Source organism: Colobus angolensis, unplaced genomic scaffold, assembly GCF_000951035.1.
Source record: "Colobus angolensis palliatus isolate OR3802 unplaced genomic scaffold, Cang.pa_1.0 Scaffold185, whole genome shotgun sequence".
In the NCBI taxonomy this organism is placed as follows: Eukaryota; Metazoa; Chordata; class Mammalia; order Primates; family Cercopithecidae; genus Colobus; species Colobus angolensis.
In genome coordinates, this window is record NW_012114988.1 from 1,564,131 (window position 1) to 1,589,399 (window position 25,269).

The window sequence follows — 25,269 nt, forward strand, 5'->3', positions numbered from 1 at the left end:
CCTTAGCCTCCCGAGTAGCTGGGACTACAGGCACACACCCCCACGCCTGGCTAATTTTTGTATTTTTAGTAGAGACGGGGTTTCACCATGTTGGCCACGCTGGTCTTGAACGCCTGACCTCAGGAGATCCGCTTGCCTCGGCCTCCCAAAGTGCTGGGATTATGGGCGTGAGCACCCAGCCCAACCATATGTTTAAAAAAGATAACACATCATAATCAAGTTGGGTTTATCTCAAGAATGCAGGGTTTGGTTCAACATTAGAAATTGGTCCCAGGAGAAACCTGGGACCAGGTTTCTCAACAATGTCACTCTGTGGACTATTACGTACCCAGCAGTGAAGGTGAGTAAACTGCAGCTGCGTGCACCAGTGAGGATGATCCTGACAAGCATAATGTTGGACAGAAAAGCAAATTGCAGAAGAATATACACTGCAGAAGTCCACTTAAATGAAGTTCAAAACCAGGCAAAACCAAACGATATATTGCTCTATTTTTGTAGTATTAGGAAGAAATGCAAAAACTATAAACTAAAATTCAGGACAAATTCAGGCTACCTTCTGGCCAGGCACAGTAGCTCACGCCTGTAATGCCAGCACTTTGGGAGGCCAAGGTGGGAGGATCACTTGAGCTCAGGAGTTCGAGACTAGCCTGGGCACTAGAGTGAGACACTGTCTCTACAAAAAAAAAATAATAATAATAAAAATTAGCCCAGTGTGTGGCTCACACCTGTAGTCCCAGCTACTTGGGAGTCTGAGGTGGGAAGATCTGCTTGAGCCTAGGAGGTCAAGGCTGCAGTGAGCCTTGAGCACACCACTGCACTATAGCCTGGGTGACAGAATGAGACCCTGTCTCAAACAAACACACACACACACACACACACACACACACACTACCTCCTGGAGAAATGAAGAGTGAAGAATGGTACTGGAGAGGGGAACAGTAAAGGGGACACGAGCGTTTTATTATACTATTCCTTACAATTCACATATATCTTATATATACTCTTTGGAATGACTGAAAGAGTTTGTAACAAGAATGTCCAAAAGCCCATCGATGTGTATGTATTACTCTTAGCATAAAATCCAAACTCCTTGGCCATGACCCTCAAGCCCCACCAGCCTGGATGAGGCTCCTGTCTTGCTGTCCCAGCTCATATCTCTTGCTCACCAGCCCTCAGTGGTTTCCTCTCTGCTCCTCAGTGGCACCAACTACTTCCTACCACAGGGCCTTGGCACTTGCTATACCTGCTGCTTGAAAACACCCTTCCGCCCGTCTCTCTTATCTGGCTATTTATTTATTTATTTCTGTATTTAAAATTTTTTAAAAAATTATTTTTGGAGACAGGGTCTTTCTTTGTCACCCATAGCTCACTGCAGCCTTGAACTCCTGGGCTCAAGTGATCCTCCTGCCTCAGCCTCCCAAGTACCTGGGATTACAGGTGCACACCATCACACCCAGCTAATGTTTTAATTTTTAATCTTTTTGTAGAGATGGGGTCTTGCTGTGTTGCCCAGGCTGGTCTTGAACTCCTGGCCTCAAGCGATCCTCCTGCTTCGGCCTTATCAAAGTGCTGGGATTGCAGGCATAAGCCACCATGCCTGGCTATCTGGCTACTTTTTAGTAGAGACCTCTGTCTCTCAGCTCAAATGCCACCTCCTCAGTGAGCACCTCTCTGACCACTCAGTGGAAATGTCCCCTCCCTCACACAAATGCCCCCTCCCTCAGGGGACCCAAGTATAGCTTGGTTCCTTGCCTCTCCTTCCCATGGGTGATGATAATGCATTGCAGTCAGTAATAATCTCATTTCTAATTTTTTGTTGGCTCCCTGTCTCCCCTACTGGAGTATGAACTCCCTGAAACACACTTCTTGTCTGTCTTGTTCATTGCCTGCTCCAGTCCCCAGCACTGCATGCCAGGAACTTAACAGGTACTTAGTATATATTTATAGAACAAACAAATGAGGCCGGGCGCGGTGGCTCAAGCCTGTAATCCCAGCACTTTGGGAGGCCGAGATGGGCGGATCACGAGGTCAGGAGATCGAGACCATCCTGGCTAATACGGTGAAACCCCGTCTCTCCTAGTCTCTACTAAAAATACAAAAAACTAGCCGGGCGAGGTGGCGGGCGCCTGTAGTCCCAGCTACTCCGGAGGCTGAGGCAGGAGAATGGCTTAAACCCGGGAGGCGGAGCTTGCAGTGAGCTGAGATCCGGCCACTGCACTCCAGCTTGGGCGACAGAGCAAGACTCCTGTCTCAAAAAAAAAAAAAAAAAAAAAAGAACAAACAAATGAATATCTGGCAAGTTTAAAAATTTAACCAACGTCTCATATCAATGAGGGGAAAATCCCAGTCCAAGTCTGAAGGGGAGAGGATTAATAAAAGCTAACTTGCAGGAAGATCTGGATACCCAAATCCTGTATCCGTATGCAAATAATTTGCTGGCAACATGAGAAAAATATGCAGAATAAATGTGATTTCCACTGTGACCTGAGAAAGTGACTGTATCAGTATTCCCGGGTGGGGCCCGAGGTTTCAGCGGTTGCTTGGCGTTTGCAGGTGAAAGTCAGCAGGGGAACATGGAAGCCTTTAGCTTTACCGCTCCACGCTGGCGGAGGCTCTTTCCACTCCTGTGCATACCCTTGGCCAACCAGAGCTGGCAGGGAGGGGCCGTGCGCTGGGTGTGGAGGAGTGGGGGCCGGGGAGGTAGACCCAGCTCCAGACATCAGAGTGGCTGAGACCTGAGTGGGGCCGTCACAGCCAGGCACATCTGGATTGAGTCTCCATGAACTTGAACATGAAGACAACGGCTGAAATAAGATGGGACAATGGAAGGCAGTGCTGCCCCGGCCGAAACGGGGTAAAGGGCCCAAACATTGATGGCTGGGCCTTCCGCTGCCTCTTCTTGCTGAATTGCAGAAAAACTCTCCAGGACACAGTTTAGAAACCGGGAATTGGATCTAGACCCTCACAAGGGCCGCTGAGCTCTGTGCTGCGGCCCCAGAAGGTGCAGTTGCAGAAGCGGCCCGCCCAGTTGGCTTTAGTGGGAGGAGGGCTTGCCAGTCGGAGGCGGCTGGCAGTACTACCAACCCCTGCGACAAAGGAGCTCCTTGAGCATTCTCCCTGCACCGACCTCTTCCTGCCAAGCTGCATGATTGGAAAAGGGATCCCCGGTTCCACCGGGCTGTGCTACATTCACATCACAAAGGACAGATTCAGAGGGGCTCTCTCGGCCAAGTTTCAGCCCACAATCACTTTTGTCACAATTTCCAGTCCCAGGCAGTGGGGGTAGGAAGAAAGGCGCTGAGGCCCTGCCCCTGTCCGGCCTGGGAGGGAGTTTCAGGCCACCTCCCCACGGACCAAGGTCAAAGGGTGTCAGGTTCCTGTTTCAACAGAGCACCAGGGATCTTTTAGACTGTGCACTCAGGAAAGACAAAAAGCAATGTGCAAATGAGGCATAAAGGCAGGGGAGCAGGGAGGAGGGCTGTCCAGCTGGAGAGAGCTGATGGGAAAAAGAAGAAAGGATGTTAAGTGATACACAAGGCAGGGTAAGAAGCATAATGGTAACAAGAATAGCAGTCCCCGCAGTAGCTATCATGAAGTCAGCAGCAGCTGATACTCAGCATGAATCAGGTGCATTCCTAAACTCACCCGATCCTCACGGCCACCCATCAAGGAATGATCCCGCCCCACCATCTCAGAGTCCTGGACAGGGTGAGTCATTTGCCCTGGGCCACACAGCCGGTAAGCGGCACCAACTCATAATCAAATCCAGCTGACTGTGAAGTCCACCTGTGCCTGCACTGTGCGGGTTCCCACCAAGCTGAGTCCCTGGAGGCCACTTTCTGGGCAAGGCATCCAGGTTCCCAGAGGTGTCTCAGGACAAAAGTGCGAGGGGGTGACAGGTAAATGTTTCCCTCCCTCCCTCCCTTCCTCCCTTCCTTCCTTCCCAGAGGTATTTCAGGACAAAAGTGTGAGGCGATGACAGGTACATGTTCCCTCCCCTCCCCTCCTCTTCCCTTTCTTCTCTCTCTCTCTCTTTTTCTTTTTTTGACAGGGTCTTACTCAGTCATCCAGGCTGCAGTGGCATGATCATGGCTCACTGCACCCTTGACCTCCCAGGCTTAAGCAATCCTCCCACCTTGGCCCCCAAGGAGCTGGGACTACAGGCACACACCACCATGTCCAGCTAATTTTTGTGTCTTTTGCAGAGAAAGGGTCTCGCTGTGTTGCCCAGGCTGTTCTCGATTTCCTGGGCTCAAGCGATCTGCCTGCCTCAGCCTCCCAAAGTGCTGGGATTACCAGGCGTGAGCCACTGGACCTGAACATTTCTTTTAAAATGACTTGTTGAAAATTTTTATTTAAACAATTCCCGGTCCCCTACTGTATGCCAGGGACTTTGGGGGATACAGAGATGTGTGAGACGGACTTTTATAATCCAGCAGGAAGAGAGGCGATTCTTCCTAACAGAAGGGAAGTCAGAGTCAAAGAGTCAATGTGTGTTGAATGCCCATTCTGTGCCAGGCCCTCTGTGGAGCTCTTTACGTGCATCATCATTTAATAGTTATTGCTTCTATTTTATAGATAAGGAGACAGGTTCCGAGAGGGAAAGTAATTTATCTAAGGTCACACAGTGAGTATAAGGCAGGGATAGCGTACGCCTGATTCTAAAACCCATGCTTTTAAACACCAAGTAGCACTGCCAAAATGGAGCATGTCTGGAGAGCTTCCAAAAAGAGTGACGGGTTCAATTTGAGGAGGGCAGGGAGAAGGAGGATACACACGCAGCTCTGCAGGGCTTTGAGGCCTCTGTGGGTGGAATTTGGGGGTAAGAGAACGGGATATTCCAGGGTGAGGGCTCAGCCTCAGTAATCCCACAGCGATGGGAAAGTGGGCATCTTCCAGAATATGTCATGGCTTGCAGAGAAAAGAGGCAGCTTCCCTCCCCGACTCCAAACACGAGACGTTGGTGAATTGCATAAAACCTGACATCACCAGGGTCCTGGCTCATCCATGTAAGTGTTGGAGAAATTAAGGAAGACAAGTTCATCCTGAAGACTCCAGGGACCAGAAGCAGAAGCAGCGAGCTCATGAACCACACGTCTTTTCTTGAGGAGCTTGACATAGTGTCTTTCTTCTAAGCAGGTGGCTCATGTCCAGCCTTATTTAGAAGGCTGGCACGGGGGACGCAGTCACGTGAATTCAGTATTTCTTGGGAAATGTGACATCTCACATTTCAGAGTCTTCCTCTGCCAGGATAGCACTGAGGGATCCAGATCTCCTGTCCCTGTCAGCCCAGTGTGAGCCTGACACCTCAAACCTTCTCCAGGCTCCGGCCATCGGTGTCTCTAGGGATAACATCAGCAGCCCCCTGACCCTGGCAAACAAGGCTAAGCACAGGCTCTGACCACCAGCCAGACCCCCAGTACTCTAGTCCCCCAACCCCCAGCACATAGAGCACTGACACACCAGGCCCTTTACACAATTTAGCTCATTTATCCCACCCAACAATCATGTAAGGGAGGTACTGTTATCCCCACCTCTGTCCATTTTATCAAGGAATACGCTGAGGCACAGAGGTGGAGAAACTTGCCCAAAGTCTCAGCTTAGTAAGTGGCAGCCCTGTCCACAAAGCCCCCTTGTTTAGGCCATCCCCACACATGGAGAAGCAGAAAAGCCAGCCTTTCCACCAAGGCAGGGTAATATTCCCATCAATGAGGTCTCGCTCTCTCATCCAGGCTGGAGTGCAGTGGCGTGATCTCGGCTCACTGCAACCTCTGCCTTCCGGGTTCAAGTGATTCTCCTGCCTCAGCCTCCCAAGTAGCTGGGATTACAGACATGCGCCACCACACCCAGCTAATTTTTGTATTTTTAGTAGAGACGGGGTTTCACCATGTTGGCCAGGCTGGTCTTGAACTCCCGACCTCAGGTGATCCATCCGCCTCGGCCTCCCAAAGTGCTGGGATTACAGGCATGAATCACCATACCCAGCCTAGGTGGACAACTTTGGAGGCTTAGCCCTGGGATCTGAAGAGTGGGAGGATTGGGGGCCTGGAAGAGAAGTTGGAGCCTGTCCCATGTTGCTGCCTGTGGTCAGTGTTCCTGGCAGCCAGCCAGGCTTGTGTGAACCTCGGCGCCATCTGGACTCAGCATTTGTCCTTGTGTGACAGGCAGTTCTGGACACTGACTGGATCCATTTGGTTTGTCTTCCCCAAGAGGTATTTTGCAGCAAAAAAAGTAGAGAAGGGCAGAGATGAGAATTTATCAAATCAGGGACTGCAGAGGGTGCTGGTGAGTATACACTCCACCTGTCATGCCGTAGGACTGGGAGCCCGGGCTCCAGATCAGAGGCCGGGTTTGTATCTCAGTTCTGTAACTTAGTAATTACCTAGACAAGACAATTCTTAGGGCTCTCAGTCTCAGCTCTGTCATCTGTACAAAGTGGATTTTACTGGGATCTACCTCCCTAGGTTTATAAGTGACGAGCTCAGAGTTTTGATTATGGGTGTTTATTCATTTACACAACACAGTATTAACTGAACACCTACTATGGACCAAGGCCCGATCTAAGCACTGAGGATATAGAAACAATCAAAACAGACAGAAGGCCTTGTCCCCATAGCGCTCACATTAGAGCCTGTGGTATGGTAGAAGGTAATACAAGCTAGAAGAAAATAACAGAGCTGTGGGTAGTGATTTTAAAAACAGGCTGGGCGTGGTGGCTCATGCCTGTAATCCCAGCACCTTGGGAAGCCGAGGTGGGTGGATCACGAGGTTAGGAGTTCCAGACCAGCCTGACCAACACGGTGAAACCCTGTCTCTACTAAAAAAAAAAAAAAAACAAAAACATAAACAAAAACAAAAAACAAAAAAACAAAAATTAGCCGGGTATGGTGGTGCATGCCTGTAATCCCAGCTACTCAGGAGGCTGAGGCAGGAGAATCGCTTAAACCAGGGAGGCGGAGGTTGCAAGCAAGCCAAGATCACGCCACTGTACTACTCCAGCCTGGGTGATAGAGGAAGACTCCGTCTCAAAAAAAAAAAAAAAACCAAAACGGTGGCCAGGTACACAGTCACCAAGAAAATGATATCTGAGCAGAGATTTGAAGGATGTGAGGGGGAAGAACATTCCAGGCAGAGAGGAAGGAACCACAGAGCCAAGGCTCTAAGTCAGGAGTTTCCAGGTACCGTAAAGCTGAAGAATCCATGAGTGAATGCATTGAGGACCTTGACCCAATGCCAAGCAGACAGTAGCTGCTCTAATTGTGCCAGAAATCTTTTACAGGCCTGTGGAGGCAGATGGCCGTCCATTCATCTTTACAGAGGCCCAGAAGGGGTCCGAGACTAACTCAAGGCCATTCAAGTTAGGGGCAGAGAAGAAGTGGGGTCCTGCTTAGGGCTCTTTGCTGCTCACCACCCCGTGTTTCCTGGAATTTGGGAACAGGCATATGGGAGACTGAATCATGGTCTTCAAAGATATCCAGGTCCTAATCAAAATTTGTAACTTTTAGCCTATATGGAAAAAGTGCCTTTTTGGGCATGAGTAAGAATCTTGAGATGGGAGATTACGTTGGATCATCCAGGTGGGCCCAATTTAATGAGTAGTATCCTTATAGGAGGGAAGCGGAAAGGTCAAAGGAGGAAGCAGGAGATGGAATCATGGAAGCAGGAGGATGTGAGGAGAGAGTCACGAGTCCAGGGATGCAGGTGCCTTCAGGAGCTGGAAAAGGCAAGGAGACACATGCCCTCCTAGAGCCGCTGGAGGAACCAGCCCTGCCCACATTGTGATGTTAGCCCCTGAAACCGAGGTTGGACTTCTGGCCTCTAGAACACATTTATTGCAAGACAATAAATGTGTGTTGTTTTCAGCCATGAAGTTTGGGGTACTTTGTTATGGCAGACCCAGGAAACTTCTACAGGTGGTGTTCCCGTTCACACCTGTGTATGGCGCCTGCCGGCACAGACTGTTTACCTACCCGATAGTTGATTTCATTAGGCACAGTTTCTCAATCCTGATAAAACCAATCGCTTGGTGAATTAGGCGCCCTTTCCTCGTGTGGCCAGGTTGGAGGGAGGCTCAGCATGGCGGTGCTCCTCTACCAAGTTTACATTTTAACCCAGGATTCTGCTAACGAGCCAAGTTTACACTTGTTCTAACATTGCTGGGAGAAAAAAAAAACCTGATAAAGGTATTCTCATGCTTGAGTCAGCAGGCACCCCACTTCCTGGGGGCTCAAAACTGCACTTACAAAGTGCTGACGACAGGACAAGACTGACATTTATTTTAAGTACTCATTATATGAGGGCTTTTAAGCCAAAACTCGAGGTACGTGGAGCAGCCAGCCAGCCCTCTGCAGGCCCGTGAGTCCTGCAGAAGCAAGCCCTCCGTGTTCCCAGACTTTTCTTAGACCAGCTGTGATTCTGGAGATTAGGACACCGTTTGAGAGAGTTTGTCCTGCCCATATCTGGACATTTTCTTTTTTAGCCGCAGCAACGCTATCGCTATAGAAGAGGTTCCCAAACCTGCTGCCAAGAGCTCTTTTGGTATTGAGCCCAGCTCGCCCCCCTCCCCTCGCCATTCCCCGTTCCCTCATCTCCACTTTATACCTGACTTCCCTACTTGAAGCATGAGCCAGAGCTGCTTTCTCGAGTCCTGGGTTCCCTTCCTGCCTCCGATTTTCAGGAAGTCACTTGTCACACTTGATTCTTTTTCCACCTGTTACATTTTGGAATTGTGGCATCTACAGTGAACATTCTCCTAAGCTCCTACAAAGTGCCAATGCTGGGTGCCTTTCATGTCTTTATGATTACTTATTACTTATTATTACTATTAATTTTATATATTCTATTTTGTTTTTATACAATTTTAATATTCATTATATATTTACTTTTCTTTATTAATTTTATGTATTGTTTTGTTTTTATTTATAAAATTTTAATATTTATTATATATTTACTTTTCTTTTCTTTTTTTTTTTTTTTGAGACGGAGTCTTGCTCTGTCGCCCAGGCTGGAGTGCAGTGGCCAGATCTCAGCTCACTGCAAGCTCCGCCTCCCGGGTTTACCCCATTCTCCTGCCTCAGCCTCCCGAGTAGCTGGGACTACAGGTGCCCACCACCTCCCCCGGCTAGTTTTTTGTATTTTTTAGTAGAGACGGGGTTTCACCATGTTAGCCAGGATGGTCTCGCTCTCCTGACCTCGTGATCCGCCCGTCTCGGCCTCCCAAAGTGCTGGGATTACAGGCTTGAGCCACCACTCCCGGTCTATATTTACTCTTCTTAACAATCTATTACGAATATTATTTACTTAACATAATCATAGTCTAATTTCTCAGTTATTTATTATCATGCTTAAACTTCCCAAGCTGATGGAAAGGTTTCTAGAATAAGCCCCATTTCACAGAAGAGGAGCCTGTAGTTAGGGAAGTTAAGAAACTTGCTCAGTCACACGGTGAATGCTGCAGCAAAGATTCAAACTAGACACGACTCACTCCGAACGATTCGTTTTATCAGGATGAAGGAACTGTGCCTGATCAAACCAACTATTGGGTAAGTACACAGCCTGTGTGCTGGCAGGTGCCATATACAGGTGTGAGGTGCCTGTGGCACACCCCACTGCCCAGCGCCTCCCAGGCCTCCCACTCCCATGAGGAGACCCTCCCCAGGCTGCGGCTTCCAGAAACTCCCTAGGTCAATTTCAGTCTCTGTGGTCAGGAGATGCAATTCCCTGTTTTTCTTAGTGTCGTTTTCCCTGCGTAAGAACCAGCTTCCCCAGTGTGAGTCATTCAGTCCCCTGCAACTCTGATACTCATCTGGATGTGTTGTAAATAATTGACGCTGAGATGTTTAATCATAAAACTGGAATTAAGGTTAAAAGGGGGCAGCTTGCAGGGAAGGGGATGGGAGAAGAGATTAAGAGTTTGCATTAGTTTGCTAGGGCTGATATTACCAGCACCACAGACAGGGTGGCTGAAACAAGAGAAATCTATAGGCTGCAAGTCCAAGATCAAGTTGGTTCCTTGTGAGCAGGGTTGGTCCCTTCTGAGGCCTCTCTCTGTGGCCTGTAGACAGCCGCCTGTTCCCTGTGTCCTCATGTGGTTGTCCCTTTGTGTGTGTCTGTCTTAATCTCTTTTTTTTTTTGAGACAGAGTCTCACTCTGTTGCCCAAGCTGGAGTACAGTGGCATGATCATGGTTCACTGCAGTCTCGATATCCAGGCTCAAGCAATCCTCCTGCCTTAGCCTCCTGAGTAGCTGGGGACTACAGGTGCATGCCACCAAGCCTGGCTAATATATATAAAATATAATTTATATATAATATATATTTAAAATATAAAATACATTTTTTTTTTTGGTAAAGATGGAGCCTCCCAGTATGACCCAGGCTGGTCTTGAAATCCTGGGCTCAAGTGATCCTCTTCTTACAAGGACACGAGTGATATTGGATTAGGACCCACTCATATGACTTTACTTCACCTTAATCCCCTATGTAAAGGCCTTATCTCCAAATGCAATCCCATTCTGAGTACTGGGGACGTGGGGCTTCAACACAGAAATTTGGAAGGGATGCAATCCAGCCCACGTTTGCTTCGCTTAGCCCCTCTTTCCCACTGGGTAATAAAAAATATCTACCCTGGACCGAGTGCTCACAACCTCCATGGTATTGCTAATGTGTTTCACACATCATCTCCCAGCAGCCCCGGGAAGGAAGTGCTATGGTCCCCACTTCACAGAGAAGTCAGGGCTCATCAGTGCACAGGAGGGAGCTAAATCCCACCTCTGCCCAGCGGCAGTTAGGATATACTAATGGTCTCATAGGGTTGAGGGGTGAGTGTGTTATCCACGTGGAGGGTTATCCAGCGGAGTGTTTGGCTGGCCATGTGCAGATACCACAGGGAAAGCTACATCATTTCAGAGCTGGAGGGCCCTGGTGACAGAGAAACATGGAGATTGGGGAGATGGGGGACTACGGCAGCTGAAGGTAAGGACCATGGCATGCATCTGCTTCACTAGCTGCTCCCTACGCTCCTCAGAGCCTCAGTTTCCTCATCTGTGTTTGGTGCTGCCAAGACATGATGCAGGGAAAAGCTGGCGCTATGATTCCCCCGACCTGTGGCTAGCCCACCCTCACAATCATCTGCTCTCCTGGGTTTTAAAGTCTCTGTGAACTGGCTGGGCGCGGTAGCTCACGCCTGTAATCCCAGCACTTTGGGAGGGCAAGGCGGGTGGATCACCTGAAAGTCAGGAGTTCGAGACCAGCCTGGCTAACATGGTGAAACCCTGTCTCTACTTAAAATATAAAAAATTAGTCGGGCGCGGTGGAGGGCACCTGTAATCCCAGCTACTCAGGAGGCTGAGGCAGGAGAATCGCTTGAACCCAGGAGGTGGAGCTTAAAGTGAGCAAAGATCACGCCACTGCACTCCAGCCTGGGCGACAAGAATGAAACTTTCTCTCAAAAAAAAGAAAAAAAAAAAGTCTCCTTGAATTAAACAAAGACACAATGGACTTTCTTCACAGCCAGCATGCCATTCAGAAGTGGTCTCATTGTCTATAGAGAAGCCCTGGTGAAACTTACATGCTGGAAAACGATTTCACAGGGCTCATTGGACAATCTTGGGTGTTTTTCCCCTCTGCCACATCAATCTGTAAACACCAAGCAGGTCCCAGTTAAGGGCCGGAAATGGGGCTGACCTTCTGAGGAATGCACCAGAGAGACCTGGCCGAGGTGAGATGTCACCTGTCTAGTACAGCTCACCTCCAGACACAGTGAGCCTGCTGCTCTTTCCTCCTTCTCCCTGTGCTGGAGGGAGAGAAAGAAAAGACAGCGTGCTGATTCACTGGTCTGACGTTTCCATTTGGTCAGCAGGGTGGTTTAGTTTTGCCGATTGACCAGGTGGGGTGGCTCATGCCTGCGATCCCAGCACTTTGGGAGGCTGAGGTAGGCGGATCACTTGAGGTCAGGAGTTCAAGACCAGCCTGGTCAACATGGTGAAACCCCGTCTCTACTAAAAATACAAAAATTAGCCAGGCGTGGTGGCGGGCACCTGTAGTCCCAGCTACTCAGGAGGCTGAGGCACCAAGAATCACTTGAACCCGGGAGGCAGAGGTTGTAGTGAGCTGAGATCACGCTACTGCACTCCAGCCTGGGCAACACAGTGAGACTCTGTTTCAAAAAATAATGGTAATACTAATTTTGCCTATTTGTGGTTCCCAATATCCATGTTCCCCTTCCTCCATAGTAAGCTGATGCTTGGCTGTCCATGACTTCCTAGAATAAAGATAGCAGTACCCAGCCTGTTAGGCAGCTCACTAGCTGTTGCGTGTGACTAAGCAGGGTGTGTAAAGCGGGTGGGGCACATTCAGGAAGGGAAGCATTCTTAAATGAAGAGACATGTCTCCGCCTGCTTCCCACTTCCTATTGGTTCTAGTGCAGATGTGATGGTTGGAGCTCAAGCAGCCATACCGGGATGTGAGGTAGAGAATGGCAGAGCAACAAAACAGAAGGAGCCTAGGTCCCTGAGGATCACGGTGCTGCCTTTTCAGCCTTGGACTGCTGACCTCTGGACTCTGTTTACATAAGAGAAAAATAAGGTCTATCTTATTGAATCTGATTTTTCTTTTTTCTTTTGTCATGTATAGCCAAAGCTAAGCCTGCCCATACAGGCTGAGAGGCCCACAGTTGTGGGAGGAAAGGTGGCAGCTGGCTGGATGCAGATACCACAAGGAAAGGGACATCGTTTCAGAGCTGGAGGGCCCTGGCGACAGAGACACGCCTAGATCAGGGAAGTGGAGGGCTATGGCAGCTGAAGGCAAGGACCCTGGTGTGCATCTGCTTCACTAGCTGCTCCTTCCACCCCTGAGAGCCTCGGTTTCCTCATCTGTAAAATGGCAATAATGATATCATCCTGACGAGAGAGTACACAGAGCCTGTGCAATCGGAGCACTGGTCACAACACACGCTTGGCAGGAATGAGGTGAGTGATTCAGTACGGGGCTCTTGGAGAGAGCCTCAGCCAGAAGCAGGGTAAGAAGATGGCCTGGGTAAAGATGCAGAGAAGGCCTCTTCAGTCAGCAAAGCCAGAAAGCCCTGAAAACACAGGGTCCGAAGGTCACAGGAGGAGGTGTCCAACACGGAGGGGCACCGGTCAGTCTCAAGCGCCCCAGAGAAGTTGAGAGGATGCTGTTGTTTTACCTGCCCAGCAGCCACTCCCATCCTGCTGGGAACAGTGCCTGGTTTTCCTTCTTTAGGGCCCTCCCCATTCTCAGTCCATACGGTTGACCTTGATTCTGGCTCAAGGTTGCAGGAACATGCCCAGGCCTGGCCAGTCAGGGCGTTCCCACATTCTGGGGCACAGTGATAATTTCAAGATGGACACGTAACCCACGCTGGGCCAGTGAGTTTTAAATTTCAACTTTCCCTGGAATTGCTGAGAAAGAGACACTCCTCCATTACACATGCAGCTCAGAGTGGCGGGCAGAGAAAGCCTGCCAGGGAATGAATGAACACAGCAAAAAGCAGAACCAAATGACAGGGAGTGAGTCCTCATGACACTGTTTGCAAACCTGGATCCCGCTGTGTCTGAAGAACAACCCCTGGAGTACTCAGTGATAAGAGCTCATTCATTACGTTGAGTTTTCTGTCCCTCTGCATTTGAAAGAGTCCTAGAATGCCAAAACTAGAAACTGAATTCTAGTCAACACTTATGTTTAGAATTCTGCACTACATCTCAGGGCCAACTAGCTGAATTAGTAAGTGACTTGCAATTATGTTGTCATTGTTTTTTAATGCACATACTTGTTCACAAATCTCTTTAAATTGGAAATTGGGAAAACAATTTTTTTGAAATGACGTGTAAAATCGGATGGCCATTTTGGCACCAGTCTGGAAGCACTTAATTCAATAAAATTAAAGGGTGGGTACAGTGGTTCATGCCTGTAATGCCAGTGCTTTGAGAGGCTGAAGTGGGAGGACTGCTTGAGGTTGGGAGTTTGAGACCAGCCTGGGGCAACCTAGAAAGACCCTGTCTCTTGCTCTGTGTGCTGGTGGCACACATTTGTAGTCCCAGCTATTCAGGAAGCTGAGATGGGAGAATCACTTGAACTCAGGAGTTTGAGGCTGTGGTGAGTTATCATCATACCACTGTGCTCCAGCCTGGGTAACAGAGTGAGACCACGTCTCCAGAAAACAAAGTCTCCACATACCCCATCACAGTGGTATGCTGGTAAACTGGCTCTCTCTCCCTCCCCCTCTCTCTTTCACACGTGTGCATGTGCACGCATGTACACACACACAGATGCATACACACACAGCCCAGATTTGTAGTGATTGCCACTGCCCATCGCTGTGGTGTAAATACTCCCATCACAGCACTATTGAGCTACTGACACAATGTCACTGAACTCAGAGTAGGGAGGAGATGTGCACAACTGGCTGTTGCAAAATGGTCCAAGCTCACTCTGGCCCTGTTGCAAAGTAGTCCAAGCTCACTTTGGCACAGCACAGCAGGTCCCCACCTGAGTTCACATCCCACGCAGGGGCCGTGGGTGAGGCTGTCCACTGCAGATGGCTGGAGGCAGTCTGGGTGTCTCTGAGTGGGGGATGGATGGGTGGATGAGCTAGGTGCACACCATGCAGTGCCGTGCAGTTGTCAGATGCAGTGAGTGAGATGCACACACAGCAAAGTCACCGGAATGAAAACTCAGGGCTGAGGACTGCCTCCATCTTTTAAGTGAGGGGGAGGGAACTTTTTGCCTTGAGTAAGACACTGAGTTGCAGGCCTCTGAGGACCCACACATAATTGATACTCTCAGCCCATCTCAGAAAAAGTAGCTCAGCCAGGACTGCTTGGGCTTCTTTCCCACAAGCCACGTCTCTTGGGAATCCTGCTGGGTCAAGGCCGAGGGCAGTCAGTTGGGCAGCAGATGCCATTAGGAGCTGGGCTCTGTGCTCAGGCTGCTGGAGTCTGGAATCAGGCTCAGTACCCACTAGGTGTGCAACCCTGGGCCAGCTCTTCCCTGAGTCTCAGAACGGGGGCCATGTGAGGACAAAGTGACATGTGATGTGGCAAGCCCCAGCAGGTAGTAATCTCAGAACTCAAGGAAGAATCAATGAGTCAAGAGACTCATCAAGGGACTCAGTGAAGGAGCTAGAACATCCTAGAGAATGAGGGCAAAACCGGTTCCTTTGAGGTAGCCTAGAGAAGATGAACGAGGGTGGGGGACTCATGGGAACAAACTCTGGGGACAAGAGAGTCCCAATAAACTCTGTGAGACTCTAGATGTGGTCAGTCTGCATTGGGATGTGCTATTAAAGTGTAAAACACACACCAGATTGCCAAGGCTTATCAGGACAAAAAAAAATCTCACTAACATTTTTATATTAATTACATGTCGAGATGACATATTTTGGATATATCAAGTAGAATATATTATTAAAATTAATTTTCCTGTTTCTTTGTCATTTTATAAAAAGATATGGTTACCAAGAAATTTAAAATTATATACGGGGCAGGCTGGTGCGGTGGCTCACGCTTGTAATCCCAGCACTTTGGGAGGCTGAGGTCAGCAGATGGCTTGAGCTCAGGAATTCGAGACCAGCCTGGGCAACATGATGAAACCCCATCTCTACAAAAAATACACACACAAAAAACTAACTGGGCATGGTGGTGAGTGCCTGTAGTCCCAGCTACTTGGGAGGCTGAAGTGGGAGGATTGCTTGAGCCCGGGCAGCGGAGGTTGCAGTGAGACGAGATTGCGTGACTGCACTCCAGCCTGGGTGATACACAGCGAGACCCTGTCTCAAAAAAAAAAAAAAAAAGAAAGAAAAAGAAAAAGTAAAATCATATATGAGTCTTGAATTCTCTTTCCATTGGATGGTATTGCTGCAGGTGAGCTCTTGAATTTATGGTGGGGAAAATAAAACTGCTGGCTGAAAAAAGTGAAGTAGGGGATAGCCAATCAGAATGGGACAGAACCCAGTATCCTCCAGGGAAATGAGAAAGACACAATGTACAAGACCACAGCCAACAACAGGCACGTGGAACATGTCAGGATGGGTGCCCTGGATGGAATGGGAGAGGGGAGAAAAGAGGAATAAAAGAACAACAACGAAAAGATAGGAAGCGGCTCTGCAGAGCCCACTAACAAAGACAAGGAACAAACTGAGAATTGCATTAACCTAGCCCTCTGCGCTGAGGCCCAGCACCTCTCCAAATCCACAGAGAAATGCTGGTTCCCCAATTCCACAGCAACAGGGAGCCACGGAGTCCACTGCTGTGGCCAGTGCAGTTCCAAGGGGCACGTGGCAGGAACAGACTGGTGGACAGAATGGGGGGCTGAGCTCCACCAGGTGGCCTGGTGACAATCACACGTGGCTTGCTGTGGGGTGGCCAGAGGGAACTAGCTTTCATCAAGTTTCTGAGGCTTAGGAGGACAGGAAGAACACCTCACTAACATTTTTATATTAATTACATGTTGAAATGACATATTTTGAACATGTCGAGCTAAATATATTATTAAAATTAATTTTGCCTGTTTCTTCGTCCTTTTTAAAAAAGGTGTGGTTACCAGGAAATTTAAAATTATATATGGGCCTTGAATTCTATTTCTGTTGGAAAGTGTGGCTGCAGGAGGTAAGCTTTCAAGGGTGTGAATTTTTGTCATTTTCGTTCACTGCTCTCTCTGTCCAAGAACAAGCCTGGCACAGGCCAGAAGAGCTTAACAGATGTTTGTTGAATGAAGGAGTAGCGCAGCACAGTGGTATAGTGGAATTTGTTGTGTGAAATCAGTAGTTGGCTTAGCAGTAGAGCGGAATATAGATGGATTTTGGAGTCTGTGTGATATAGATTTAATTTTGTACACCCCTTAGCAATGCACTTCATCTCCTCATCTGTTAAAAAGAAAATGGTGGCCAGGTGCAGTGGTTCACGCCTGTAATCCCAGCACTTTGGGAGGTCGAGACGATCCCTTGAGGTCAGCAGTTCGAGACCAGCCTGGACAACATGGTGAAACCCTATCACCACTAAGAAAAAAACAAACACACATCTCTACTAAAAAACAAACAAACAAACAAAAAACAAAAATTAGCCAGGTGTGGTGGTGCACACCTGTAATCCCAGTTACTCAGGAGTCTGAGGCAGGAGAATCACTGTTCTGAACCCAGGAGATGGAGATTGCAGTAAGTGGAGATCATGGCACTGCACTCCAGCTTGGGCGACAGAGTGAGACTCTGTCTCAAAAAAAGAAAGAAAAAGAAAAAGAAAATGCTGTCTACTTCCCCAGCCACTTCTGAGAGTCCAGGTCCGGCACCGGACAGGCACACAAGAAGCTGCTGTTGTCATTTGCTATGGGAAGCCTGGGGAGGCCAGAGAACAGTGCCACAGGGCTGTTGCCGTTCTGGGTGTGTGAATGATAACTCCAAGTTAGGTGCCAGCCTTTGATCTCAAGCAGCTGCTGAGAGGTTTATCCCAAGACAGAAGGGCTCATATCCATCCCACTGCAGGAACTGCAGCCAGTTTCCCCACAAAGACAGGCAGTGGCAGCCTGGAGAGGGAGGCCTAGGGTCGGCAGCAGGTGCAATTGGGGACTAAGGGAGGTACCTCCATGGGCCACCTGAAATGGCTCTAATTTAGAAACCCCCAAAGTGACAGGGCAGGCTGTTCTGTGGGCTTCTCAGATTCCTCCCCAGAGGGGCCCTCTGCGGGCTGCTATGCTGGTGCTGTGCCTTGGCGCCTCCGTGCTCAGCCGACAACTTCTTTTTTTTCTTTTTTTTTTTTTGAGACGGAGTCTCGCTCTGTTGCCCAGGCTGGACTGCAGTGGCCGGATCTCAGCACACTGCAAGCTCCGCCTCCCGGGTTTACACCATTCTCCTGCCTCAGCCTCCCGAGTAGCTGGGATTACAGGGGCCCGCCACCTTGCCCGGCTAGTTTTTTTGTATTTTTTAGTAGAGACGGGGTTTCACCAGGTTAGCCAGGATGGTCTCGATCTCCTGACCTCGTGATCCGCCCGTCTCGGCCTCCCAAAGTGCTGGGATTACAGGCTTGAGCCACCGCACCCTTCGGCCAACAACTTCTTAGAGCACCCGCCCGAACGTCTTCGGGAGCCGGTGAGCCGCGGCCCTCATTGGGACCCTCCTGTGGGCCCAGGGGGACAAAAGTGGCTCTCAATCCAGCACATGCACAATGAAGCAAGTCAAAGGATTTAGTATGAAGCGCAGAAGCAAAACATGACAAACAGCAAGCAGTAGGTGGTACACATTTGTGAGTGGGGCAGCATTTCCTTCTCCCACTGCTGCCGAGGTGGCAGAAATCAGTCGAATTCAATACGAAATGGAAGAGACCGAAGGTATTGGTTAGCGAATGAGGGTCCCAGAAAAGTTAAAAGTAGCACCACTGGCCAGGCACGGTGGCTTACGCCTGTAATCCTGGCACTTTGGGAGGCCGATGCGAGTCGATCACAAGGTCAGGAGTTCAAGACCAGCCTGGCCTAGATGGGGAAACCCCGTCTCTACTAAAAATACAAAAATTAGCCGGGTGTGATGGTGGGCGCCTGTAATTCCAGCTACTTGGGAGGCTGGGGCAGATAATTGCTTGAACCCGGGAGGCGGAGGTTGCAGTGAGCCAGTAGATCATGGCACTGTACTCCAGCCTGGGCGACAGAGCAATATTCTGTTGAAGGAAGGAAGGAAGGAAAGAAAGAAAGAAAGAGAGTAGCACTGCCAAATGCTGTGTTCCAGATGCTAGTGTGATCATGTAGGTTCTGGAGAGGGTTGGTGTTGCAAGAAATAATGAAGATACTCCACTTTCAAGACCAGCAGATTTTGACCTTATTCAATCAACTCCCTTTAACCCCTGGCGCTAAAAACACCACCTATGTACTCACGCTAAGTGAAGGACCACTAGATTTTCTGGATTTAGAAAGATCTCCTACAACCCCTGAAAATGAAGAAACCTGTGCAGTTGGCAGACTAAAGAGAGCATAGTCTATGAGTGAAAATGCTGTTCATCAAAATGGACAGCTGGTCAGAAATGATTCTCTCCCCGTGTTGTGTGGCGGGCCTGCTCCCACCACTTCTAATCCTCATCATGACGATGTCAGGTATGGCATTTCAAATACAGATGCAATAACTGAAGGGACATCGGATGACCTGACTGTTGTAGATGCAGCTTCACTAAGACGACAGATGATCAAACTAAATAGATGCCTACCACTTCTAGAAGAGAAAAACGAAAAATGTGCTAAAAGAGAAATGGTCATGTTATTGAATTACCGTAGCTTTCTGGCTGCTTAACAGCTGGCTCTGGTTTTGCCGCTAGAGTAACATCAGCTCTCAAAAATATTGTCTCAACAGCTGGAAATATAAAAGATTTGCAAACTTCAAAAAAAAAAAAAATTCCTCCCCAGAGAAGCAATGACTACTGAAAATATATTTGCATTTAGGATGAGTGATCTAGGCGGAGGAGGAGGAAGGGAAATTGGCAGTCATCTCACAGCCATGCTCTGCTACTCATTAACATGAGGCTTTGGGCAGATGAAGGAACCTCTCTGGGCGTGAGTGTCTGTGTCTTTAGCATAGGAATGGCAGTGGTGGCTGCTCTTCCCAGCAGGGGCCTCCAGGGGCCAGGTGGGGTGACTCGGACCAGTGACTGTTCTTCAGCTGACTCTACGTGGGTGAAAACCTGATAAATGGCTACCCACCTCCCCAAGAAGGGCTGTGTTAATTTCATGTTGCTTCCCCAGCCACTTCTGATGTAGCAAACTGCCACCAACTTAGTGGCTTCAAGCAACACAAAGGTATTCTTTTGTCGTTCTGGAGGTCAGAGGTCTACAATAAAGGTGACCAAGGACTGTGTTCCTTCTGGAGGCTTCAGGGAAAAAATTCATTTCCTTCCCTCTTCCAGCTTCTAGACGCCACCTGCCCTTGTTGGCTGCTGGAACCTTCTTCTACCTTCAAAGCACATCCTTCCGGCTTCTCTTTTGGTCACCACACCTTCTCTGACTCCAGCCTGCCTGCCTCGTCCTTATAAGAACTCTTGCGGGGCCGGGCGCGGTGGCTCACGCCTGTAATCCCAGCACTTTGGGAGACCGAGGCTGGCAGATCACCAGGTCAGGAGATCACGACCATCCTGGCTAACACGGTGAGACCCCATCTCTACTAAAAATACAAAAAATTAGCTGGGCGTGGTGGCATGTGTCTGTAATCTCATCTGCTGGGGAGGCTGAGGCAGGAGAATTGCTTGAACCCAGGAGGTGGAGGTCGCAGTGAGCTGAGATAGCACGACTGCACTCCAGCTTGGTGACAGAGTGAGACTCTGTCTCAGAAAAACAAACAAACAAACAAACAAAAAACCAACAACAACAACAAAAAACTCTTGGCACTACGTCATCGCTCACTTGGATAACCCGTGATCATGTTCCTGTCTCAAGAGCCTTAACTTAATCACACCTTTTACCATATAATGTAAATAGTCACAGATTCTAAGATTAGGATGTAGATCTTTTGGGGATGGGGTGGGGGGCATTATTTAACCTACCACAAGGGCCACAGGCACAATCCTGCATAATATAAAGGGAATTCACTGGCTTTTCCTGGACTGTCTCCCAGGATAAGATTCTCTGCCCCGGTATCTGGCAGCAGGGCTCTTGCAGCTTCAGGTGGATCTAGACAATGTGTGTCAGGTTCCAAATTGGGAGGGGTACACATTTTGTCAGAAGGCCTTCCGTTTTTAAAAGCATGCATCTTCACATCGTGCTCAGAACAGCTAACACGCATCAAATGCTTCCTCTGAGCCTGGATGACCTCATGTCATCACGAAGCAGCCACCACTGCCAATCCCATGCTAGAGTCACAGACACTCGGGCCCAGAGAGGTTCCTTAACCTGCCCAAAGCCTCATGTTAATAAGTAGCAGAGCACGGCTGTGAGACAGATAGTGAGTCCAGAGTCCATCCTCTCAACCCCTCTAAAATCCTGTCTCTCACCTGCCCCCAAGCCCTGCTCTAAAAGAAGGAGTTTTTCATCTCCACACCAGTTCCATGAACAAAGCACTCCTTTATCTAAGGTCAGAAGCAGAGGTTTGCTTTGACAGAGAGAGGGAAGGGGATGAGGGGTTGTCCCAGGCCGTCAGTAGCAAAGACAAATGCCACTGTCTTAAGTAACGTGCCTTGGAAGATGGGGTCAAGGCTGAATACTGGAAAGGCCTCTCTGCCACCTTGGGTCAGCCCCTGCAATCCAGGGCTCGCGGGGCTGCCTGAAGCCTTATGTCCAGAAAGTCTCTGCCCTCTCTGGGCTCCACAGACGAATCTCAACCCACAGGCCTGGAGCCCTGCCCCGGTACCAGCCACTGAGCTGGACATTTTGCACGTCATCTTTGTAAATGGGAATCATCCCAGCACTCCCTGGCTGCTGTCTCGTCCCTGCTGTAAGAGGAGGGAAGGGAGTGGAGATCACAGGCTCATAACCAGCACTGTGCAGATTCAAACCCAGATCATCCTCCTGAAAGCCCTATGGTGAGTGTTCCCTCAGGCCAGGAGCTACACCAGCATCATCTCTACCCTCTGGGGTGTTTAGATCCAAACGATGAGCTAAGGAATTGAAACTCCACAGGTTTAGGCATGGAATGGAGGCAGCCAGAGCAGTGAAGGCCAGCAAGGGTCAAGACTGCTTCCTGAGCCTGGAGAAACTTCCAGGCTGAACAACCAGCACAATAACAATAGTAATGACAATGGCTGGGCATGGTAGCTCATGTCTGTAATACCAGCACTTTGGGAGGCCGAGAGGGGTGGATCACCTGAGGTCAGGAGTTCAAGACTAGCCTGGCCAACATGGTGAAACCCTGTCTCTACTAAAAAAAAAAAAAGAAAAATAGAAAAATTAGCCGGGTGTGGTGAAGGGCGCATGTAATTCCAGTTACTCCAGAGGCTGAGGTGGGAGAATCACGTGACCTGGGAGGCGGAGGTTGCAGTGAACCTAGATCACACCACTGTACTCCAGCCTGGGTAACACAGCGAGATTCTGTCTCCAAAAATATATATAATGACCAAATATCAGTCGCTATTTCCTGAGTGCCCCCTATGAGCTGGGCATGGATGGTTGGATGGTAGTGCAGTGAGGGCGGGCTCTGGAGGGGCAGAGCAAAGCTGCTGACCTCTGGCTGCTGTCTCTCTCCAGACATCCATTCAACAAACATCATCTTTGTAAATGGAATCATCCCAACACTCCCTGGCTGTGATCTCGTCCCCACTGTAAGAGGCAGGAAGAGAGCTGAGGTCACAGGCAGTGATGTAGAAGTCACCCAGGTCCTGGGGGACACGGCAATGGCATCTCGGGGAAATAACCCAGTGCCAGGTCCCCTACAGGTATGCCCTCTGTTTACAAAAGCCTAACACCAAATAGGAATGTCCCAAACAGGTAAACTGAGGAATGATTCTTGTTATCAGAAAAGAAGTCAGTGCAGGCACCCTTCAAGTAGAATGCTATTGTCTTTCTGGAGTGTAAAGCTATCCAAGCCTGCTGCACAAGTGATTCCCAACAAGGGCTTTTGGAGGCCCCGGGGTATGGCCATGCTGGGCTGGGTGAGCTGTCCTGCCCAGGGTTACCTTGCTGAGCACTCAGGTGATGTGGTGGCCATGCCATGTGCTTGCCTACCAGGCAGGGCCTCTTCCTTGCAGGTTCTAAGGCTGGGCGTGGTCAGGCCTAGCCAATCAGTTCTTCTGTGAAGAACTGGGGTGGGGCTATGGCCCAGGCAGAACCAGTGAGGCTCAGTTCTTTGCTTTGGCGGAAACCCTGAGACTTCCTTGTCCCTCTGGGTTTGCAGGAAGGACGAGATGCAGCCTGGAGCTGCTGGTGGCCATCTTGTCATTGCAAGGGGAAAGGCTGCCTGAGGAGGGGACCAGCAGGGAGCTAACGCGAGCCGAGGTGGAGATTGAGAGAAACTCCAGAGGGTACCACTGGACCCAGAAATCCAGCTGGACCTAGCAATGTTTCTGTTGTATGAACCAAAAACACTCTTACACCTAATACAAATTTTTAAATGAAGTAAGCGACTAAAACAGTAACACACACACAACACACATACACACATCCCTTTTCTGAGGTCAGCTTGGTGCCAATAGCATGAGCAGCTAATGCCACCTGTGACCATGCATCCTCTCAGCTTGCACAGTCAGGTCGCTCACACCTGCAAAATGGGGGCTCGGGCATGGGGGCTGATAGTCAGGGTCTGAGGGTTTTATCAGAGCTCTTTCCTCGGCCGGGGTGTTTTGAGGATGGCTGCTAAGATCACTCACTGAGAGAGGGCTATGGCCTCAGCAGGGAGGGAAGAAGGACAGAGTCCCAGGGCTGCAAGTTGGAAAACATCTAGGCCACTGCCCTAGAAGACGCCACCCCATAGAGAGGGTCATAAATCACCACGGTGGGAATGCCTCTGGGCTGTTAGCAGGAAATAGAGGATGGAAGAACCAGGCCTGCCCTTGAAAACGTTATGGTCAAGGTTATGATCCACGTCCAGCAGACAGATACAGGAGTAAAAGGAAGGAAGCAGAGATGGATTGACAGAGCTGGCAGACAGTCCCTGGGGCTCCATCTCCTCCCCATAGTGCTAGGACCTACAGACATCACCAGCCTCTGCCCTCAGCCTCCTGCATGCCCAAGATGGGCAAAGAGAGAAGAAGCCGCAGTGAGACCACATGCTAGGGGCCAAGGGCAGGAAGGAACAGAGAGGCATGGACAGCACAGATGAGGGAAAAGCGAGCAGAAGTGCAGGGGACCCGCGGAAGTGCAGGGGAGGAAGAGATGAGGGCAGAGTGGTGGGAACAGGGTGAATTAAGATCCAGTCCCCTAGGAGGCATGTTGGGGGGGTGGGGATCCGACTTGGGGAGGGGTGGATCGGGGGTTGGGGGATAGGGGTGCTGTGTTGGAAGGAGGGTGACTCTGACTGGGGCTGCACACTCCCACTGGATAGCTTGGCCTCTCTGGTCAAACAGCTCAGCCTCTGTTGTCCTGCAGCTGCTGGAGGGGCTGGCCCAGTGCAGGGTTTGTGTAGAGATGGTCCATCAGTCACACACAACTCCCCTCCAGTGGGGTTGCCAGGACACATGCTAGCCACCTCGCATTCCTCCCAGTGGTTTCCCCAAGCACAAAGGGGAGGAGGCACACAAGGAAGCCGGCCCGCTTCAGGATGGTCCCCCACTTTCTGCTTGATCCGGACCAACCCCACACCTCACCGGGATACGGACTGCAAAGGCCTCCCCGGTGGTCTCCCTGCCCCCTGGCCTGCCGTCTCTCCACTGCTCTCAGAGAGGTCCTTCCAAAAGGCAAATGTGACCATCCCACCCTCAGGCAAGATCCCTCCATGGCTCCCTATGCCCCCGCAGGATACAGCCCTGCTCATAAGGCTCTTCATGGTCCTAGTGCCTGCCACTCCCCTCAGGCCTGGGTTAATTTCCATGCACAATCGCATTTAATCCTCCCCACCACTCAGTACACAACCCCATTCTACAGATGTCTTAAGTGAGGCTGGGAGAGGCTAAGTAAACTTTGCCCATTTCCCGCATCGGCACAGTCACCATTTTCCTCATCTGGGGTCAAAACCAAGGTCATCTATGACCCCTGGCTCTCCCTCAATCAGAGTCAAGTCACAAACATCCATTAGTCACAAATGCCCATCTCTTCCCCCTTTTCTGTTTTCACTGCTGCCATTCTGGGGTAGACTCTCATTCCTCACCGTACCTACCGAGCTTCCTTCCCCGTCTTTCCTGTCCATCCAATTCACCCAGCACACTGCTACCATTTTGATCCTCCTGGAAGAGCCATTTTCTCTTTGATTACTCCCTGTTTAAGAACAGTCAATGGCTCCCCAGTGCCAAAGAATCAAAGACCAGACTGCCTCACACCCTTTACCCCCAACCTGGGGGTCTGGGAAAATAAGTAGGGAGGCTTCCCAGGGTGCCTTCCTAAGCCTCTCAAGAGACTCCCACCTCTCTCTACTGGCTGAGTGGGACGAGGGGGCAGTGTCCCTCCCTTGGGCTCAGGGCACTGGACGGCGGGACTGGATTCCAGCTATTGGGGCCCTCATTGCTGTCATGGAGTCGGCCTCCCTGACCTGCAGAGTCCTGGCTTGGGGTTCTAATGGGGTAGACATGGTTCTTTCCACTTGGAGATCTCTGGGGGCCTTTAAAGGGACAACAGCATGGATAACGGGAGGATGGCCACAGGCTGCAGCATTCCATGTGTAAGCTTGAACTCAAAGCTGACTTCTGCACAGCTGTGGTACCCACGGA

General features: G+C 49.8%; 1 protein-coding gene and 1 pseudogene across 6 annotated transcripts in view; one reads left to right on the top strand and one right to left on the bottom strand.

Annotated features, from left to right (window-relative positions):
- The window catches only part of TMEM51 (transmembrane protein 51), a 78,920-nt gene that overhangs the window by 12,027 nt on the left and 41,624 nt on the right, over positions 1 to 25,269 (bottom strand). The window lies entirely within an intron of this gene.
- LOC105510270 lies at positions 12,789 to 19,305 on the top strand (annotated as a pseudogene).